This window comes from Canis aureus, chromosome 2 (genome assembly GCF_053574225.1).
Source record: "Canis aureus isolate CA01 chromosome 2, VMU_Caureus_v.1.0, whole genome shotgun sequence".
In the NCBI taxonomy this organism is placed as follows: domain Eukaryota; kingdom Metazoa; phylum Chordata; class Mammalia; order Carnivora; family Canidae; genus Canis; species Canis aureus.
In genome coordinates this window covers 84,959,016-84,978,765 of record NC_135612.1, presented here as the reverse complement: position 1 = coordinate 84,978,765, position 19,750 = coordinate 84,959,016, and the positions used below count along the sequence as shown (strand labels likewise).

General features: G+C 52.9%; 1 pseudogene; it reads left to right on the top strand.

Moving 5' to 3' along the window:
• The first annotated feature begins 889 nt into the window (after positions 1 to 889).
• On the top strand, positions 890 to 18,001 carry LOC144289938 (keratin, type I cytoskeletal 18-like; annotated as a pseudogene).
• Positions 18,002 to 19,750: the final 1,749 nt, after the last annotated feature.

The following is a 19,750-nucleotide window of genomic DNA, read 5'->3' as shown; positions in this document are numbered from 1 at the left end:
TTGCCACGCATCTACACACATTTTTTTAAAAAAGATTCTATTTATCTATTCATGAGAGACACACACACACAGAGAGAGAGAGAGAGAGAGAGAGAGAATGGCAGAGACACAGGCAGAGGGAGAAGAAGGCTCCATGCAGGGGGCCCCATGCGGGACTCGATCCCGGGTCTCCAGGATCAGGCCCTGGGCTAAAGATGGAGCCAAACCACTGAGCCACCCAGGGACTCCCCACCAAAAAAAATTTTTTAAGTGGATGGGAATGCGTCCAGGAGGGGGAAGGATGACAGCAAGGACACCTCTGACAGGCTGAGTTAGTGCTGCAGTGTAGCCAGAAGGTCAAGGACAGATGAATAAATCAAAGAGCCAGCGGTGGATGCAGGAGGTGGAGATGCTTCAGGGCTCGGTTCCCGGGGGAGCTTTCTCACCTGCAGGGTAGGAGCCCCCACCCCACCCCCCCACCCCCAAACAGGTGAGTCCCCAGCAGGCCAGGCTCCCCACAGCTCCGTTGGCTCCTCCATCTGCCGAGTCTGAGGGTCTCGGTCCAGGCACATAGGCCGGTGTTGGAGGGTCACGCAGGTGCGCAGGATCTCACGGCCGCCCCACGCAGGTGCCCGCGGCTTAGGGCCCCGGCATCCGGGCGTTCTCACGCCGCCGGGCAAGGACAGAGCAGAAGCAAATAATGAAAAAAAAGAAAGGCCAAACAAAGAAAGTTTCGAAAGCAAATGTTGACCTTAAACAGAAGGCTCCTTTGAACGGCCAGGAGGACAAGTGTAGCCAAACACAGGCCAGGCTGTCGGAGCTCCTGTCCCCGTGGGGGAGCCCCAGCAGATTAGCCGTGGGGACTGTTCATTTGTTTCTCGAGATAAGGCAACTACAGGCTGATTAGGGAATGGCATCTGGGCGGGGCTGTGCAAGGCTCCCCGGGGCCCCTGTGACAGCAGGAGAAAGGCCACGTCAGGGCCTGAGCCCGCAGGCCCAGGCAAAGGAGACTGGGTCCCAGGGGGCTGCTCAGGCTCCTCCTCCCAGGCCTATAGCTGTCCTCCAGGCTGGAAGGACGGCCCGGGCCACCGCACAGGGCCGGAGGACCACACCAGAGCTGCCTGAAGCCGGGGCAGAGCCGAGTGGCGAGGGCTGGGGCCCGGGGCCTCTGGGCACGGCCACCCACAGGTGGACGGAGAGGGACAGGCCACTTGCGCTTCTCGAAGCGGCTCATGTGTTGCAAGGTGAAGGGATGACCCCCCCAGTCCCACACTCAAGGCAGTGGAAGCGTAGGTCCGAGCGAAGACCTGCGGACGTTCAGTGCGGCTGCATTTGTCATGCTCCCCACACTGGAAACAACCCAGGTGCCTATCATCCGGGGAAAGAATAAACAGACGGGTCTGTCCATATGTACCGGGGGGGATGGTGGCCCCAAGAAGTTATATCCACACGCTGATCCCTCAAACCTGTGAATGGGGCCCGTCTTGGGAGAAAGCGTCCTTGCAGATAAAATTAAAGTAAGGCTCTTCATAGATTTTTGGATCCCAACCCTTTATCTGATATGTCATTTGCAAATACCTTCTCCCATTCCATAGGTTCCTTTTCAGTTTTGTTGCCTGATAAAAGAGCAAGAGCTTTTTTATCCTGATGAAGTCCCAGAAGCTCATTTTTGCTTTTGTTTCCTTTGCCTCCAGCAACGAGCCTAATAAGTAGTTCCTACGCTAGAGCTCAAAAAACAAACAATCCAGTTAAGAAATGGGCAGAAGACACGAATAGACATTTTTTCCCAAAGGCCTGCAGGTGGCCAGGAGACACGTGAAAAGATGCGCAACGTCGCTCGGCAGCGGGCAGCAGGGAAATGCGAATTAAAACCGCGGTGAGATCGCACCGTCAGGATGGCAACATCAAGGGCACAGGAGTCACAGGTGTGGGGGGATGCGGAGGAAGGGGAGCCTCTTGCACTGTTGGTGGGAACGCGAGCTGGCGCAGCCACTCTGGGAAGCAGGGGGGAGGCTCCTCAACAAGTTAGAAAGAGAAATGCCCTGTGACCCCGGGATGGCAGCACTGGGGATTCACCCGAAGGACACAAAGACACAAAGTTGAAGCGGTACATGCACCGGGTTGGTTATAGCAGCGCCGCGACAACAGCCCATGGGAAGGGCCCCAGTGTCCACTGACTGATGCACATGGACAAAGAGGAGCTGGGGTGGCCCGGGTGGCTCAGCATTTAGCGCCGCCTTCAGCCAGGGCCTGATCCTGGAGACCCGGGATCGAGTCCCCCTCGGGCTCCCCGCAGGGAGCCTCTTCTCCCTCTGCCTGTGTCTCTGCCTCTCTCTGTGTCTCTCATGAATAAATAAATAAAATCTTTTAAAAAATGAATCTTCAAAGGGGTGCCTGCCTGGGTGGCATAGTCAGTTAAGCCTGCGACTCTTGGTTTCGGTTCAGGTCCTGAACTTGGGTCTGGGGTCCTGGGAGGAGCCCCACCGGCCGACTCTGCTCCCAGGGGGGAGTCTGCTTAAGCTGCTCTCTCCCTCTCCCCCACTCTTTTGCCTGCACGCATGTGTGCTCTCTCTCCCTCTCTCTCTCTCTCTCAAATAAATAAGTAAATCTTGAAAAAAAAAAGACATATTTGGTCTTTGTCATTTCTGGCAGAGCTTTTAAAACCCTTGGAATTTCCTGTGATAAATGAGGTCGACGTTTCTTTTGTTATGCTAATGAGACGACTTTTCCAAAGTCCCTAAGGCAGGGGGTGGTGGCCAGTGGAGTCCTCTGCGGGGTTGTGAGCCCTCAGGTGGGGCCCACCGCCACCTCCCCCCCACCCCACCCCCTGCCTTGAAGCACCAGGGAGGGGAGGGCCCTGGAGGTTTCAGTTCAATCACCAAAGGCCCATGATTTAAGCAGTGGTGACTGCGTAATGACGACTCCCTAAACACCCCAAAGGAGGGGTTCAGAGAGGGCACGCGCAGTGGGGGGGTGGTAGGGGGCGGGAGGCGGGGGCATGGAGGCTCCACACCCTTTACCCCCCCTTGCCCCATGTGTCTCTCCCGGGTGGCTGTTCCCAAGTTATATCCTGTATAAACAACAAGCTGGTGACCTAGTGAGTAAAACGTTCATCTGAGTCCCATGAGCTGCTCTAGCAAATCAATCAAACCCAAGGAGGGGGGGCGTTGGAACCCCCAATCCATAGCCAGTTGGTGGGTCAGAAGATGAGGGACAGGATCAGAAAAATGTCCCCCTGTGGCCCAGAAGGCTCACCTACAGCCCGCACAGCTTGGAGGAGATCAAGCCCGTCTGGAGCCGGGTTCTCACAGGGTCCCTGACTGCCTGCGGGTCTCACTGATGCTTAATATCGAACTGGGCGATAAATACCACAGAAATTCCTCAAAAGCAGTTTCATTAGTAGAAATTTGAAGAACACCTAACGCTCCCTGTGCGTCCGCTCTGCCTTGAGCAACCGAAGTGGCAGGTGACAAGCTGGACTGGCAATGGACTTCCAAGGTGGGGAGGGGGGCAGGGGTGCAGTCTTGTAGGGCTGAGCCCGCCACCTGTGGGATCGGGATCGGATGCTATCTCCAGGTCAGAACCGAGTGAGGTGGTAGGACACGCAGCTGGGGCCCTAGAGTTAGCTGCTGCGGGTGGCGGGGACCCCACAGTGGAATTGGGTGCAGAATCTTGTCATGCCCACGTCCACTTCCTCGAGGCCTCTGGCCGGTGACCTCCACCTGCACGGCCGGTCCCAGGACCCACAGCTCTCACAGATAGTTCCAGGAGGCCACCTCGTCTTCATCTTCCCCCTCTTCGCCTCCCTCTGTCTCTTGCCCGCCCTAGATCCGTCACCTTTTCAGAAAGCCGTAAACCATGGGTTCCCTCAATTCACCAGTCACCAGTCTCAGGCCCTGGCAAAGCCTTGAACTTGAGGAGCAGGGAGCAAACTCCGTAAGCAGGCTCCTGGGAGGGATAGTGAAAGGCAGAAACCCCACTTCAATCTTTTGTTTCCCGGACCTGAGTATTCTCTCTTGGGAAGAGAGTTGCATATTTTTGGTCCATGATTCAGTGCATCTATGACATTCTTTTTAAAGATTTTATTTATGTATTTAGAGAGGAAGAGAGAGAAAGCGTGAGTCGGGGGAGAGGCAGAGGGAGAAGGAGAGAGAGAATCTCAAGTAGACTCTGCGCTGAGTGTGGAGTCCGATGTGGGGCTTGATCCCGTGACCCCGAAGTCGTGACCCAAGTTGAAATCAAGAGTCAGGGGCTCAACCAACTGAGCTACCCGGGCACCTTTCAGTGCATGTATGACATCCTGAAGGACAGCACCCCCACCCCCCACCCCCAGGGTGCTTCTCTGAGCTGGCATCTTAGCTGAACCATTAATAGTTCCTTCTATCATTCTATTAGGCAGCTGCTTCCAGGTGACACTGTACACGCAGAACCCGTGGATCTCAGGGCCATGCGCCCACTGCCAGGCCTCTCCGCCATAAATCGGTTGCTTGAGCCGAAGCCCTACGCGCTGGTGGTGGTGCTGTGGGCAGGGAACGCAAACGCCGATCCGGCCTGGGCATCAGTTCCAGAAAGGACAAATTGCTGCCCCTTCCAGATAAAGGGGATCCGAGGAAATCCATCGGTCACCAATGTCCCCCAGTGTCCCTGGGGCATCTGCATTGTAGACCACTTTCAGTACCAACTGTCTTAGCCTACGTTCCCTCAAAAGCCAGAGCCTGAGATGACAGCTTACAGGCAGATGGCTCATTTTGTGAAAGGAACCCAAGGAGCCGTGGACGGAGGCCGGAACGGTGTGCAGAGGAAGGGGGAGAGCCACGTAGACGCGCCCTGGGAAGGTCATCACTTGGGCGGTTCATCCCACTGGGCACCACCCTGAAAGCCGAGTAGGACGCGACCAGAAATAGAACAGTGCCCTTGCTTGGGGAGCGGGGGAGATAACATTTATCCTTCCCCCATGGTCGAGGGGTCAAGGGGTGCCCTTGTAACAATTCTAATCAAGACTCAGGGCTCACGATTCTAGTTCACCCTTTTGAGCTCCTTACGTGGGGTGAGTGCTTTCTAAATAAAGGACCACCTTGGTCCTCCGTAGGCCCCTTAGAGGAAGGGGAGGCAGGGAAGCCCCGGGGCAGAGACCTAGCCCGGGTGAGGTGCTGTCGGGGGGCTCCTGCCCCAGGTGGCTGTTCCGGCAACAGCCAAGGTCAACCAGGGGCTGAGAGGAGGTGAGGCCCAGGGAGGGGCGGGGAGGCAGGGCTAGAGGAGCCGGGGGCAAGATGGACACAAAATATTACACTGTTAACCTGATTAATCATCCAATGTAACACTCAAATATCTTTCATTTTATTATATTTTATTTGATGTAGTAAAATATTAATGCATAATATGTATGATGTATAATCTAATAAGGTATAAGATTTTACTATATTTGGAAATGATTTATGGTTAGGTTTTCTCACTTGGCTAAGATTTTTGGCTATGCCCAAAGACTGCTAAGACCCTGACCGCGTAAGTGTATTAAACATGTAGCTGAATACTTCAAAAGGCAAAATTATAAGAATCTTTTCAAAACAAATTTTTTTTTTTTTTTTTTTTTTTTACTGCAGAACCACGTTTATTTAACGTGGGATGTGGGTACCTGACATGAATGTGGGGAAAGGCCTCCAAGAAGACCGAGGACCTAGGGCCTCGGAAGCCTCGCAGTTGTCCCACGGTGGGAGGAGTGGGACTATAAAGTACATTTCTGAACCTGCTCTGATCACAGCTGTCTTGCTGACTCGGGTCCTACGCGTCTCTTCACGCTATCCTTGGCCAAGGCCATCCTCCACCATCCAGACGTCCAGCATCTCTCGTATGGAGTTCTCCACTAGCCTCTCCACGAGTCGGCTTCGCCCACGCAGCAGCCAGGGGACCTCTCTACAATAGAAATGCATCACATCTCTGTCCCCTCAACCCCTTCCCTGTTACTGGATTGTCAGTGCCCTAGTGTGAAGGACAAGATTCCTAACAAATCCTAAAGTCCCACAGGAGTGGGCCCTGCTTGTCTCTCCAGCCTCATCTGTCCGTCGTCCCCCGACTTCGGCACCAGCCACACCGCCTGGGTCAACCGCTCCTCACCACCTTCGCCCTGTCTCTTCCTTCTGCCTTCATGCCTTTCCCCTTGACCCTCATCACCTTGAACTCCTATTTGCTCTACTGGGGTCGGCCCCGATTATCACTTCATCTGGGAGCTGTCCCGGGTCTCTTCCTCACCCTCCACCACCACCCTCATTGGGTGCTCTTGGCTCCCTGACCTTTCAGTAACGAGGATGATTGCTTGGTCTCTCTTTTTCCAAACCCCTAGCACTGAGTGACCAGCACTTGGTAAGGGCTCAGCGGTGTCCCGAAGGGATGGGTAAGGGCGTGGGTGACTGAAGGACGCCGTGGGTCTCCTCTGCCCCGAGGTCCCGCTCACGCTCAAGCACGGGGCTTACTTACAGGAAAGGCACCCACCGGCAGAGCTGCTATGCCGCACCTGGGCGATGCCCGCTGGTGCCAGGGACAGGACTAGCCTCAGGCCATAGGCTTCCCCTGTCCCTCCAGCCCTCAGGACCCAGAGCCCTCGTCCCCACTCTGTGGGCAGCTGCCAGCTTGCATCTGCGGGTCTGCAGCCTGTGGGACCCGGTGGCCCTCACCCACTGCTGGGTGAGTGGCATGAAGACTCCTTTCCCAGGAGAGCGGGGAGACAGGCGATGTCCTCAGAATCGCCCAGAAAGGTTGTTTCCAATGTGCTGCTCGTGGTACAAATTTAAAGGGCATCACATCTAAGGCGGGTGGCGAGGGCCTTTCTTTTTCATCGTGATCATGTATTCATTTCCCCCTAAAAATAAAAAATGTCCTTGCCCGCTAGGAACCTCCAGCCTGGGAGGACAGGGAAGCAGGATAAAGCATCTTCCCAGAAAACAAGGCACTTGTGGTCTGAGGATAAGAAACTCACGCAGGCAAAACCAGTGCTCCGTTTACTTATTATTCCTTCCACCAACAGCGAACACCTATCACGTGTGGGGCCCCGCTTGGCACCAGGGCTCAGAGCCGCAGGACCATCCGCAGGGCACATAGTGAGGTGCATGGGCTCTGGAGCTGACTGCCTGGGTCCCATTCCTGGTTCTGCTTTTTTTAAAATATATTTTTAAATTTAAAAAAAATTTTTTTTGGGGGGCTATGTAAACTTGGGCAAGTCTTTTAACCCCTCTGTGGGTTTTCTTTGAGTTGGGACTACTGATGCTACCGATCCACAGGCCCATCACCAGGACTGCGTCACCTCTGAGAAGTGCCTAGGACGGCACCCGGGGGAAGTTGGCCTGCCCCAAGTTGCTGTCCCTGCTGATGGTCAGTCCCCTCTCCCTGTTTCCCACGGCGCCGATCATTTGTAACTCCTCCCCCGCGGCCTCTGCACCTTCTTCTCAAGATTTTCATAAGGGGATCCCCGGGTGGCTCAGCGGTTGGGCACCTGCCTTGGGCTCGGGCCGTGACCCCGGGGTCCTGGAATCGAGTCCCCCATCAGGCTCCCTGCAGGGAGCCTGCTTCTCTCTCTGCCTGTGTCTCATCTCTCTGTGTGTCTGTCACGAATAAATAAATAAATAAAATCTTAAAAAAAGAAAAAAGAAAAGAAACAAGGAGAGACAGGACAAAGATATGTGTGCTTTTTATTAAAAGAAATAAAAGGGGATCCCTGGGTGGCACAGCGGTTTGGTGCCTGCCTTTGGCCCAGGGCGGGATCCTGGAGACCCGGGATCGAATCCCACGTCGGGCTCCTGGTGCATGGAGCCTGCTTCTCCCTCTGCCTGTGTCTCTGCCTCTCTCTCTCTGTGTGTGTGACTATCATAAATAAATAAAAATTTAACAAAAAAAAAAAAAAAAAAGATTTTCGTTAAGTGATCTCCCCTGCCTTCTCTGCGTATTTAGGAATCTGGGTCTGGGGTGGCGCCAATCAAAGCACCAACCTTCATCCCCCATTTTCTTTTCTGTGTAGCACTTACTGCTTCTGCACTTGTGAGCTTGCCTATTGCCTTTCTCTCGGGCCAGAAGGCGAGGCCTAGAGAGGAGAGGCTGTCTCACTCGCCCCTGTGTTCCCAGGGCCTGCTATGGCTCCATAAATCTTTATTGGATGAGTTTGTAGAACGATGAGCTGTAGGGAGACTGCCCAGGGTCACTGGGTGGGGGTCGAGGTGGGGTGCGGGGACGGTTTGGCAATGCCAGACAGCGAGAGGTTGTGCAAGAGGCCACTCTTAAGTCACGCACACACAGGCACACCTGTCCTCAAGGAGAACCTCAGAGGCCCTAAATCTCTTTTCCAGGAAGCAGAGTATTTCCTGGACCACAGCCTCGTGTGCCCTCCTGCCCCCGGCCCAGAGTGGGCTCGTGGCTCCACATCAGTCTGAAGAATCAGCAACCAGACGTCGGATCTGTCGGTGTCTACAAGTCAGGGCCCATTCCAGGACCATCAGTTTCTTTTTTTTATTTTTATTTTTATTTTATTTTTTTTAGGACCATCAGTTTCTTAGTGGCCATTCCTGAGCCACCTGAGTCTTGGAAGAATCTTTGAAATGAAGAATGTGTGTGTGAGTGTGTGTGTCCAGGCCTTTTCTTTCTGGGGCAATTTTACTTCTTGGACCAGACCTTCCCCTGATATGCAGCGGGAGGTAGTGTGAAGGGCTCTGCGTTTCTCTGCAAGCACAACCCCCTCCACGAAAGATCAGATATTCAAAAATTATAGTAAATATTCTCTCTCTCTCTCTCCCCCCCGCCCCCGCTCACTGTGGGGAACAGGGAGGATGGATTTCCTGGCTTATCCTACTGAGCAGACTGCTGTACCTGCCAGCCTTCTGAATCTCTACATTTCTGAGCTTCAGTGTCTTCAGGAGACACATTCAGACCCAACTTGCTTTTTTCCAAACTCACAGACTGTGGAGGAGTGGCCGAAAAGCCCGGCAGAAACAGCACATCCATCATATGAGCCTGTAACGTAGTTTGTTGACTGGAGATTTCGTTGAGCCCTAATTTATAATCTAAGCCTTTAAAACACTTAATCCCAAACAATTTATGTTCATTCTTCTTGAAAATGGAATATCACCGCCAAGTCTTTTTTAATTGACCTTGTTTCCATAACTTTCTGCAAATGTTTTAAGTTTCACCTGGGCCTGGTTGAAATTTAAATGGACTCAGGTGTTAAGTCTCAGCCAGTAGGTGGCAGCAAGTTTGAACTTGGCCTGGAAACCGGATTTTCTTTTTCTTTCTTTCTTTTCTTTCTTTCTTCTCTTTCTTTCTTTCTTTCTTTCTTTCTTTCTTTCTTTCTTTCTTTCTTTCTTTCTTTCTTTCTTTCTTTCTTTCTTTTTTAACTGCAGGAAACTTAGATTTAATGGAATTTGCTCTATAATACACACAGTAAGAAGGCATGATTATAGGTCAACAAGGCCATAAATTTCAAGCCAAGGAAAACCATGTATATTTAATTGTTCAGTGAAATAAACCCAATCAGAAAATATGGATTTTAATTTAACTTCCTTGCACATATCTTGTTTTTTTTTTATTTTTTTTTATTGGAGTTCAATTTGCCAACATATAGAATAACACCCAGTGCTCATCCCATCAAGTGCCCCCCTCAGTGCCCGTCACCCAGTCACCCCAAACCCTTGCCCACCTCCCTTTACACTATCCCTTGGTCGTTTTCCAGAGTTAGGTGTCTCTCATGTTCTGTCTCCCTTTCTGATATTTCCCACTCGTTTTTTCTCCTTTCTCCTTTATTCCTTTTCACTATTTTTTATATTCCCCAAATGAATGAGACCATAGAATGTTTGTCCTTCTCCGATTGACTTATTTCACTCAGCATAATACCCTCCAGTTCCATCCACGTTGAAGCAAATGGTGGGTATTTGTCGTTTCTAATGGCTGAGGAATATCCTACTGTATACATAGACCACAGCTTCTCTATCCATTCATCTGTTCATGGACACCGAGGCTCCTTCCACAGCTTGGCTATTGTGGCCATTGCTGCTATAAACATCGGGGTGCAGGTGTCCTGGCGTTTCACTGCATCTGTATCTTTGGGGTAAATCCCCAGCAGTGCAATTGCTGGGTCGTAGGGCAGGTCTATTTTGAACTCTTTGAGGAACCTCCACACAGTTTTCCAGAGTGGCTGCCCAGGATCCGGCGCTCCCCCCAGATTTTCTTGTCTGATGTAGCTCAAGGTGAGCCAGGGCACAGTGAAGGCTCAGGCAGACAGCCAGGGTAAAAGCAGGAACCCCATGTGGCCTCCAGTTATCATCTCTTTTTCTTTTTTTAAAAATTTATTTGTTCATGAGAGACACAGAGAGAGGCAGAGACACAGGCAGAGGGAGAAGCAGGCTCCCTGCGGGGATTCTGGTGCGGGACTCGATCCCAGGACCCCGGGGTCACTCCTGAGCCCAAGGCAGACGCTCAACCACTGAGCCACCCAGGCGCCCCCCCCCCCCGCCCCCAGTCATCATCTTGATGAGCATCTTTTCAAGTCCACTCACGTCTCTGTATTCGAGGGCATTTATCAAGCAATATAAACGAATGTCCACTTCGTGCCGGGGAGGGTGCTGGTGGCAGAGAGAGCAGGTCCCTGCCTCGCTGAAGGTATGTCTCAGCGTGATTACTCAGCCCATCACCCCCGTGCGGACGGTCCCTAACTGATTTTTAAAAGCAGATGTAGGGATCCCTGGATGGCGCAGCGGTTTGGCGTCTGCTTTTGGCCCAGGGCGCGATCCTGGAGACCCGGGATGGAGTCCCATGTCGGGCTCCCGGTGCATGGAGCCTGCTTCTCCCTCTGCCTGTGTCTCTGCCTGTCTCTCTCTCTCTCTCTCTCTCTCTCTCTCTGTGACTATCATAAATAAATAAAAATTAAAAAAAAAAAAGCAGATGTATTGAGGTGCCAAGCGAAGGTGGTACGGGGTGGTGGGCAAGGCATTCTCGTCTCAGAGCGCCTGGCAGATCCAAATGAATAGTCACCAAGGATGAAAAGCAGGTTCCTGCGCCTCACTAGGGTGAGTTCTGCACCAATGAGGAGAAGAAAATTTAGTTTCTGGAAGTTTCGATCGTGTCTTAGAAATGAACACATTTTTATGACACCCTGGGCTCCGAGTTGGTTAATGAGCAGTGAGTGTGGATGTGCCTGGAAAACGTTTGATGGGGTGGTAGGAACTTGTCCCGGCTTAGACGTCACCTTTAGGGTTTATGTAGCTTGGGATTTAGAAGTGAGGCTGCCTTCCCGTCAGGCAGCTTCCTGTTCCCTTGTGTTTCCTCAGGCAGGAGGGGAGCTCGGTGTCCCCCTCGGTGACATCGGGGGCTGAGCCAGCCCGGGTCGTGCTCCCACTGTGTGCGATGCTACTGGACCATCCCAAGCCCAGCTGATGGCCCAGCATGGACGGCTAATGGGGTGGTTGTCAGGTTGCCAGGGGCTCGTTAGGAGCAGCAGGGCCTGAGCCATGGCAGTGGGAGCAGGCGGGTGGGCGTGCGGAGGGCCAGGCAGCAAGCGCAGGGTTGGGGGCTGGGGTCCCTGTGTTCAGAGCAGTACTGGGAGGTGGGATCTCGGACTGGAGCCAGCTCAGCTATCCCAACGTTTTCTTTGATAATAAGAATCACACAGGATGAGGGGGTGGGCTGTGCTCATTAAATATACAGATAACTGGGTCTCTCCTCCAGAGACTCAGATGCAGTGGGTCTGAGGTGTGAGTTCCTTTATCTCTCACAGTCTCCCAGAGGACACGGATGGGCAGGTCCTTGGACCACACTTGGGGTCACAAGGACTTAAAGTCCCTTTATTCTTTTTTTTTTTTTTAATTTCATTTATTCATGAGAGATACACAGAGAGAGAGAGAGAGAGAGAGGCAGAGACACAGGCAGAGGGAGAAGCAGGCTCCATGCAGGGAGCCCGATGTGGGACTCGATCCCGGGTCTACAGGGTCACACCCTGGGCCAAAGACAGATGCTCAACCACTGAGCCACCCAGCGGCCCCTTAAGGCCCTTTCAACTGGAAATTCTACAATGGGTTCATGTCCCTAGAACAACCGTGCTGTGTGTGTTGTAGGGAAAACAACTCAGACACCGCCATTTCCGTAAGCCTGTCCTACGGCAGTCTTGTGCTTGACTCTACATAATCTATCTCATTTAATTCTCTTGACACCCAACCTTGGGACTGTCTTATAGCTCCCACTGTTTGGAAAAATCAAAGTGAGGATCAGAGAGGTTAAGTAACCAAGGTCCAACAGTTAACAGGTGAAGGACTTGAGATTCAAAGTAACATCAGACTGGTCCAATGTTCATAAATGTTTTTAAAAAAGATTTTATGTATTTATTTGAGAGAGAGCACAAGCAGGGGGAGCAGCAGGCCAAGGGACAGGGAGAAGCAAGCTCCCCACTGAGCAGGGACCCCAGGACTTGAGCTCAACCCCAGGACCCTGAGATCATGACCTGAGCCAAAAGCAGATGCTTAACCGACTGAGCCACCCAGGCGTCCCACTCATTCATTTTTTAAAAAAGATGCAAATGAGTGGGAAATATCAGAAAGGGAGACAGAACATGAGAGACTCCTAACTCTGGGAAACGAACTAGGGGTGGTGGAAGGGGAGGTGGGCGGGGGGTGGGGGTGAATGGGTGATGGGCACTGAGGGGGGCACTTGGTGGGATGAGCACTGGGTGTTATGCTATATGTTGGCAAATTGAACACCAAAAAAAAATAAATTTTTATTAAAAAAAGATGCAATTACTTATTTAAGGGGGGAGGCACAGAGAGAGAGAGAGAGAGAGTATCCAAGCGGCCTCCCCGCTGAACGCAGAGCCCGGACACTTAACCTCCTGAGCCACCCGGGTGCCCTCCAGTTAAATGAATTCATTAATCTAAAAAGAATTACTAAATCTGTCTATGAGCTCGGCCCCGTATGAAGCATCGGGACATAAGATGAGGAAAACAGACGAGGCACAGGTGCTCGCGGAGCTTAGAGGTTAGCAGGACAAATGATGTTGAAATGGAGAATGACCCCAAGAGTGAACACGGATCCCCGAACTGCCACTTGTCACTGTGCCCATTGCTGCTACCTTGATCTATGTCTCCGTCATCTCTTGCCTATGGGACTGCAGTGGCCCCACTCTTCCCCGGATCTTCATGTGGGCCCCCCTCCTATTACTTCGGGTTCAGCTCTGATGTCACCTGCTCCATGAGGTAGCATGTTGGTGTAGCAGGTAAATGTGAGAACCGTGGCGCCAAGGTCTGGGCCTGCAACCCAGCTCCTGTACTTCCCAGCCCTGTGATTCAGGGCAGGTTACTTCACCTCTTGGGCGGGAGTAGTACCTCCCCCAGAGTTGCTGTGAGGCTCAAACCAGCAAATATGCGTGAAGTTCTTACAGTAGTGTTGTCACAGGGCAAGCAGCCTGGACGCTTCAGCTTCTGTTCGTTCCTGGCCACCTGACCCAGGTGTAGCGCATCCCCTCTTGGCCACAGGTACCATATTGTCCTCTTTTGTTTCCTTCATAGTCCATATTGCCAAACCACTCTTCTGTGTTCGTGTGTGTCTGCACCTCCAGGACCCAACCAGGGAGCCTGAGCATTGTCCTGGAGCGGGGCTCGGGGGCTCGGCACGGCGGAGGTTCTCAATAACTCTTCGCTAAAGGAGGGAAAGACCGAACAGAGAGTCATGGCTCCCATGGGTGTTCTCTAGCCCAGGCCAGGCAGTCAGGATCGGCCCCCTTCTACGGATCCTGACTTTGACCCGACTATGTACTTTATCTGCAGCATGAAAGCTACAGCCTTTGCCATGAAGAGCAGATGATGGCAAGAAATAGGCCTTGTCGGCCTCCCTTGACCTCTTCCTTGAGTAGCTTGAGACTTCCTGGAAAAGCTTTAAGGGCTCTCAGCCCAGAAGTCAAAACTTGAAGAACACGTAGTTATCAATGGTTAGGGCCGGCAGTCTGTCTTGGATCATGTTGGTCCGTGTCATCCCCTTGACATTATATTTAAACATGAATTTTTCTATTTAATAAACAAAAGGGCCCTGAGAGATTCTCTGGAGCCTCGCGCTAACATTAATCATCTTCCCGAGCACATGCTGCCATTTGGGCTGGGGATCTGGCCAAACTTTCCGGGAGGGCTCGGGAAAGGGAGAAGTCCTCATGCACCGGCTAGAATTGCAAACTCATGCTTCAGCTTCTTCGGAGCCAATGATGGAATGAAACAGAAGCATAGCTTTGGCCAAGTCCTTCTTTCAGTATTTTAAGCCTTCCCCCCTAAAATCAGCTGTGTGTCAGGGTCAGCCCCACCTAGGCTGCTAGGACTGTGAAATCAGGAGACCTAAAAATAAAAAATATGTCCCCAGTTTTAGGTGCCTTCGTCATCTGCTAGCTGGTTCCTGCAATCCTAACAGCGAAGGCTGTCTTTCCACGAAGAGACATTTGAGAAGCGAAAAGTCTGTAATTTTCATTTATTCTGAGAGGTGAGATGTTGGCCTCAGACCTTTTAAGCTGAAAGATTTTTTTTTTTTAAGATTTATTTATTTGACAGAGAGAGAGAACAAGCAGGGGGAGCAGTAGGCAGAGGGAGAGGGAGAGGCAGACTCCCCGCCGAGCAGGGAGCCCAACACGGGGCTCGATCATGACCTGGGATCACGACCTGAGCCGAAGGCAGGTGCTTAACCCACGGAGCCATGCAGGTGGCCCAAGGCTGAAAGATTTTGACAGAGAGAAGACAGGAGAAAGGATGGGAGGTGCACAGAGCGGGGAGGTAGGCAACAGGAAAGGGCGCTGAGTCAGTCAGCTATGGCCACGGTAATGCTGTGTAACAAATCATTCAAAGCTCAGTGACATATGTCAAGCATTTATTTCTTGCTCAAGCGTCTGTTGCTCAGCCGGGGTCCAGCACCACCACCCTCCTCGATAAAAAATCAGCCATTGTCCAGGATCCCAAAATTTCTCAAAATTCCCCCTGTAAAAACGAAGGATGGGCAGCCCAGGTGGCTCAGTGGTTTAGCGCCGCCTTCAGCCCAGGGCGTGATCCTGGAGACCTGGGATCAAGTCCCCTGTTGGGCTCCCTACATGGAGCCTGCTTCTCCCTCTGCCTGTGTCTCTGCCTCTCTCTCTCTCTCTCTGTCATGAATAAATAAATAAAATCTAAAAAAAAAAAAAAAAAAGAGGGGTAAGAGGGCCAGGAACTGGGGTTTCCAACTCACTTTAACGAGATTATCTTTCCCACAAGAAATTCAATAAAAAAGAGTATTTTCATAGTTAATAAGTGTAATTTGTTATTGCCAAGGAAAAAATAAGAAATTGACAGATTGGAACTGACAATAATAGGCCCAAACACATTGTCCCATGTGCCCTGAGTGCACCTGTGCAGAGCCCCCCACCTTTGGCCTTGGTCTTGCATTGCGCAAGCAGCTCGGCACCAGGGGCTGCAGGACACAGTGGCAGCGTTTTTCTTCCTCCGGTGACACTGGTTCTCCAGCCCCGTCGGTGGGGCCAGCATGCCAGCCGCCCATCCCAGCCCCTCGTGAATCAGCAGGACCCAGTTCACACTATGGAAGCTCACCCGGTGGGAGAGACAGGGAGGCATGAAAACCCGCCCTGCCCCCAACACCTGGCAGGGGCCACTTGGGGGCGGGTGAAGTCCCAGATGTCTACTAACAAGTCACTAGGGTGTGATGGAGCTTCAGAAAGAAGAAATAGCAACATTGACTTTGCGGTTTTATGAGTGATGAAAACCTGGCGAGCCCACCTGTTTAAAGTATCAGGGGGCAGGGTGGGGAAAATGATGTAACTACCCCATGGCATCCATTTCCATCTGGGCTTTTGTTCAAACAGTTTGGGGGCTGGTGGTATCATTGGCACCTGTCTGGGTGGACCCTGTGCAGGGCACACTGGAGCATGCAGACGCTCCTGGGCCTGCCCTGCGGGTGCTTCGGATCTAAGGGGGGGGGGGGACAGGAACAGCAAGCAGGAAGGTTTGCAAATGTGAAGCAATGCTGCACAAAACTGTTCCTGTGAGGGGTCAGACGGTGCAGGTGGGGGTGGAGTGGGGGGGTCAGATGGAGGTGGGTCAGGTGGTGGGGGTCAGATGGTGGAGGTCAGATGGTGGGGGTCAGATGGTGGGAGTCAGATTGTGGAGGTCAGATGGTGGGGGTCAGATGGAGATGGGTCAGGTGGTGGGGAGTCAGATTGTGGAGGGTCAGATAGTGGGAGTCAGATGGCAAGGGGTCAGATGGTAGAGGTCAGACGGTCGGGATCACATGGTGGGGGTCAGATGGAGATGGGTCAGATGGTGAGGAGTCAGATGGTGGAGGCTGGCTGGTGGGGATCAGATGGCAGGGAGTCAGATGGTGGGGGTCAGAGCTTGCTAGAAGACCAGGGCACCTGCTCAGTCCCTATAAGGGGCTCAGTTTTCTATTAGGGACTTTTTCAGATGGGCCCCTGTCCTGCACCTCACTCACCTGTCCCTCCTCTGAAGGGGCCAGTGCATGCGTGTGTCTCAGCTGGGACTTCCTGCTCTGCCCTCATGAGTGGATGTGGCTCTGGGCAGGTTTCTCAACCTCTGTCAACCATAAAATGAGGTTAAGAATACCCCCCTTGGTTCCTGGCCCAAGCCTGAGTCCTGGCCTCCCGTGTCACCCTCTTACTCTCTGAACAGGGTGAGCTTCACCACCCGCTCCACCTTCTCTTTCAACTATCGGTCCCTGGGCTCCATGCAGTCACCCAGCCACTGGGTCCAGCCGATCAGCAGCAGTGCAGCTAGCGTCTATGCAGGTGCAGGGGGCTCGGGCTCCTGGATCTCTGTATCTGGCTCCAGCAGCTTCCAGGGCAGCTGGGGGTCCAGGGACCAGGCCACAGTGATGGCTGGGGGTCTGGCGGGCATAGGAGGCATCCAGGGCGAGAAGGAGACCAGGCAAGACCTGAATGACCACATGGCCTCCTACCAGGAAAGGGTGAGGAGACTGAAGGCTGATAATCAGAGGCTGGAGATGAAAATCTGGGAACACCTGGAGAGGGAGGGACCCCAGGTCAGAGACTGAGGGCATAACCTCAAGACCATCAAGGACCTGAGGGCTCAGATTTTTGCAAGTGCTGTGGGCAACGCCCGCATCGTTCTGCAGATTGACAATGCCCGGCTTGCTGTTGACGACTTCCGAGTCAAGTATGAGACGGAGCTGGCCATGTGCCAGTCTGTGGAGAGTGACATCCATGGGCTCCGCAAAGTCCTTGATGACACCAATGTCACTCGGCTGCAGCTAGAGACAGAGATCGAGGCTCTCAAGGAGGAGCTGCTCTTCATGAAGAAGAACCATGAGGAGGAAGTAAAGGGCCCACAAAACCAAATTGCCAACTCTGGGTTGATGGTGGGGTTGGATGCCCCCAAATCTCAGGGCCTCCGCAAGATCATGGCAGATATCCGGGCCCAGATGACGAGCTGGCTCAGAAGAACTGGGAGGAGCTGGACAAGTACTGGTCCCAGCAGATGGAGGAGAGTCACCACACAGGCCGCTGAGATCGGAGAAGCTGAGGTGACCCTCACGGAGCTGAGACGTACCGCCCAGTCCTTGGAGATCAACCTGGACTCCATGAGAAACCTGAACAGCCTGTTTGGGGAACAGCCTGAGGGAGGTTGAGACTACGTGCACCACTACGTGATGCAGATGGAGCCGCTCAGTGGGGTCCTGCTGCACCTGGAGTTCAAGCTGTCCCAGACCCGGGCAGAGGGGAGCCCCAGGCCCAGGAGTAGGAGGCCCTGCTGAATGTCAAGGTCAAGCTGGAGGCTGAGCCTGCCACCTATCGTCACCTGTTGGAAGACAGGGAGGACTTCAGTCTTACTGACGCCCTGGACAACAGCAACTCCTTGCAGGCCATCCAGAAGACCACCACCCGCAAGGCCGTGGATGGCAAGGTGGTGTCTGAGACCAATGACACCAAAATTCTGAGGCATTGAGACAGCAAAACAGGGTACCCTTTGAGGAGCAGGAGGCCAATAAAAGGTTCAAAGGTCAACAAAAAAAAGAATATCCCTTTGGGGGCCTCTGGGTGACTCAGTGGTTGAGCCTCTGCCTTTGGCTCAGGTGATGATCCCTGGTCCTGGGATCGAGTCCAGCATTGGGCTCCCTGCATGGAGCCTGCTTCTCCCTCTGCCTGTATCTCTGCCTCTCTCTGTGTGTCGCTCATGAATAAATAAATAAATAAATAAAATCTTAAAAAAATACCCACCTCAAGGGGCGCCTGGGTGGCTCAGTCAGTTAAGCATCTGACTCTTGGTTTTGGCTCAGGTCATGAGCTCAGGGTTGTGGAATCGAGCCCTGTGACGGGCTCAACGCTCCATGGAGTCTGCTTGGGGTTCTCTCTCCCTCTCCCTTTGCCTCACGCCCCTGCACTGGGCTCACGTGTTCTCTCTCTCAAATAAAAAAAAAAAAAAAAGATTTTATTTACTTGACAGAGAGAGAGAGAAGAGAGCATGGATAAGCAGGGGGAACAGCAGAGGGAGAGGGAGAAGCAGGCTTCCCATTGAGCAGGGAGCCTGATGTGGGGCTCAAACCCAGGACCCCGGGATCATGACCTGAGCTGAAGGCAGACGATTCATTGACTGAACCATCCAGGTGCCCCAATAAAAAAAAAAAAAAAAAAAAAAGACTCGACCTCAAAGAGCTGTGAAGACAGGAAAGAGACACACACATTGAAACCGCTTTCTGACGTGAGCTGAGCAACCAGAGGATCGTGCATTTGATGGAAACAGCACGGGAGTGGGCACAGTGGTTTGTGCCCATCTCACAGAGGGCTGGAGAACTAGGCCTGAAGCCACTGCTCTGTGTTGAACGGTACACCCCCTTCCTCAAAGTCATATGTTTTGTTTTGTGTTGTTTTGTTTTTAAAAGATTTTATTTATTTATTCATGAGAGACACAGAGAGAGAGAAGCAGAGACACAGGCAGAGGGAGGAGCAGGCTCCCTGCTGGGAGGCTGATACAGGACTCGATTCCAGGACCCCGGGATGACGCCCTGGGCCGAAGGCAGATGCTCAACCAATGAGCCAGCCAGGCGTCCCTCAAATTCACATGTTGAAGCCTAACCCCCAGGACCTCAGGACGTGACCTTACTCGGAGATGGGGTCATCGCAGACGCCGTCAGCTAGGATGAGGTCACTGGGGTGGGCCCCAACCCACCACGGCTGGCATCTTTACAGGAACGGGAGATCGGGGCACGGGGGCGTGAGCACCAGGGAGCACTGCGTGAGCACAAAGGGAGAGACGGGGGGACGCATCTACCGGCCGAGGAGCGTCAAAGGCGGCCAGCCGGCCACCAGTATCGGGGAGAGGCTGGAGCAGAGCGCCCCTTGGCCCCAAAAGGGAACCAGCCCCACTAACACCTTGATCTTGGACTTCCAGCCTCTGAATGCTAAGAAAAATTTTCTTTATTTTATTTTATTTATTTATTCATGAGAGACACAGAGAGAGGCAGAGACACAGGCAGAGGGAGAACCAGGCTCCCTGCGGGGAGCCCGATGCGGGGTCTGGGGTACTCTCCAGAACCTGTGCATGTCCCATGATGCCGCCGGACCGAGGCCACCCCGAGGGGCCTGGCCAGAGGGAGACGGGAGGGGGTGGTGGTGGTGGGGGCACCATGCAGGCAGGAGCCTCGGGGACAAGGCCAGCGGCTGGTGTCCTACAGGCCAAGGGGCCAAGAGCCGTGGGTGGCGGGGGGGCTCAGAGACTGGAGACGTGACTTCTCCCCCCACCCCCGAGTTTCCAGAAGT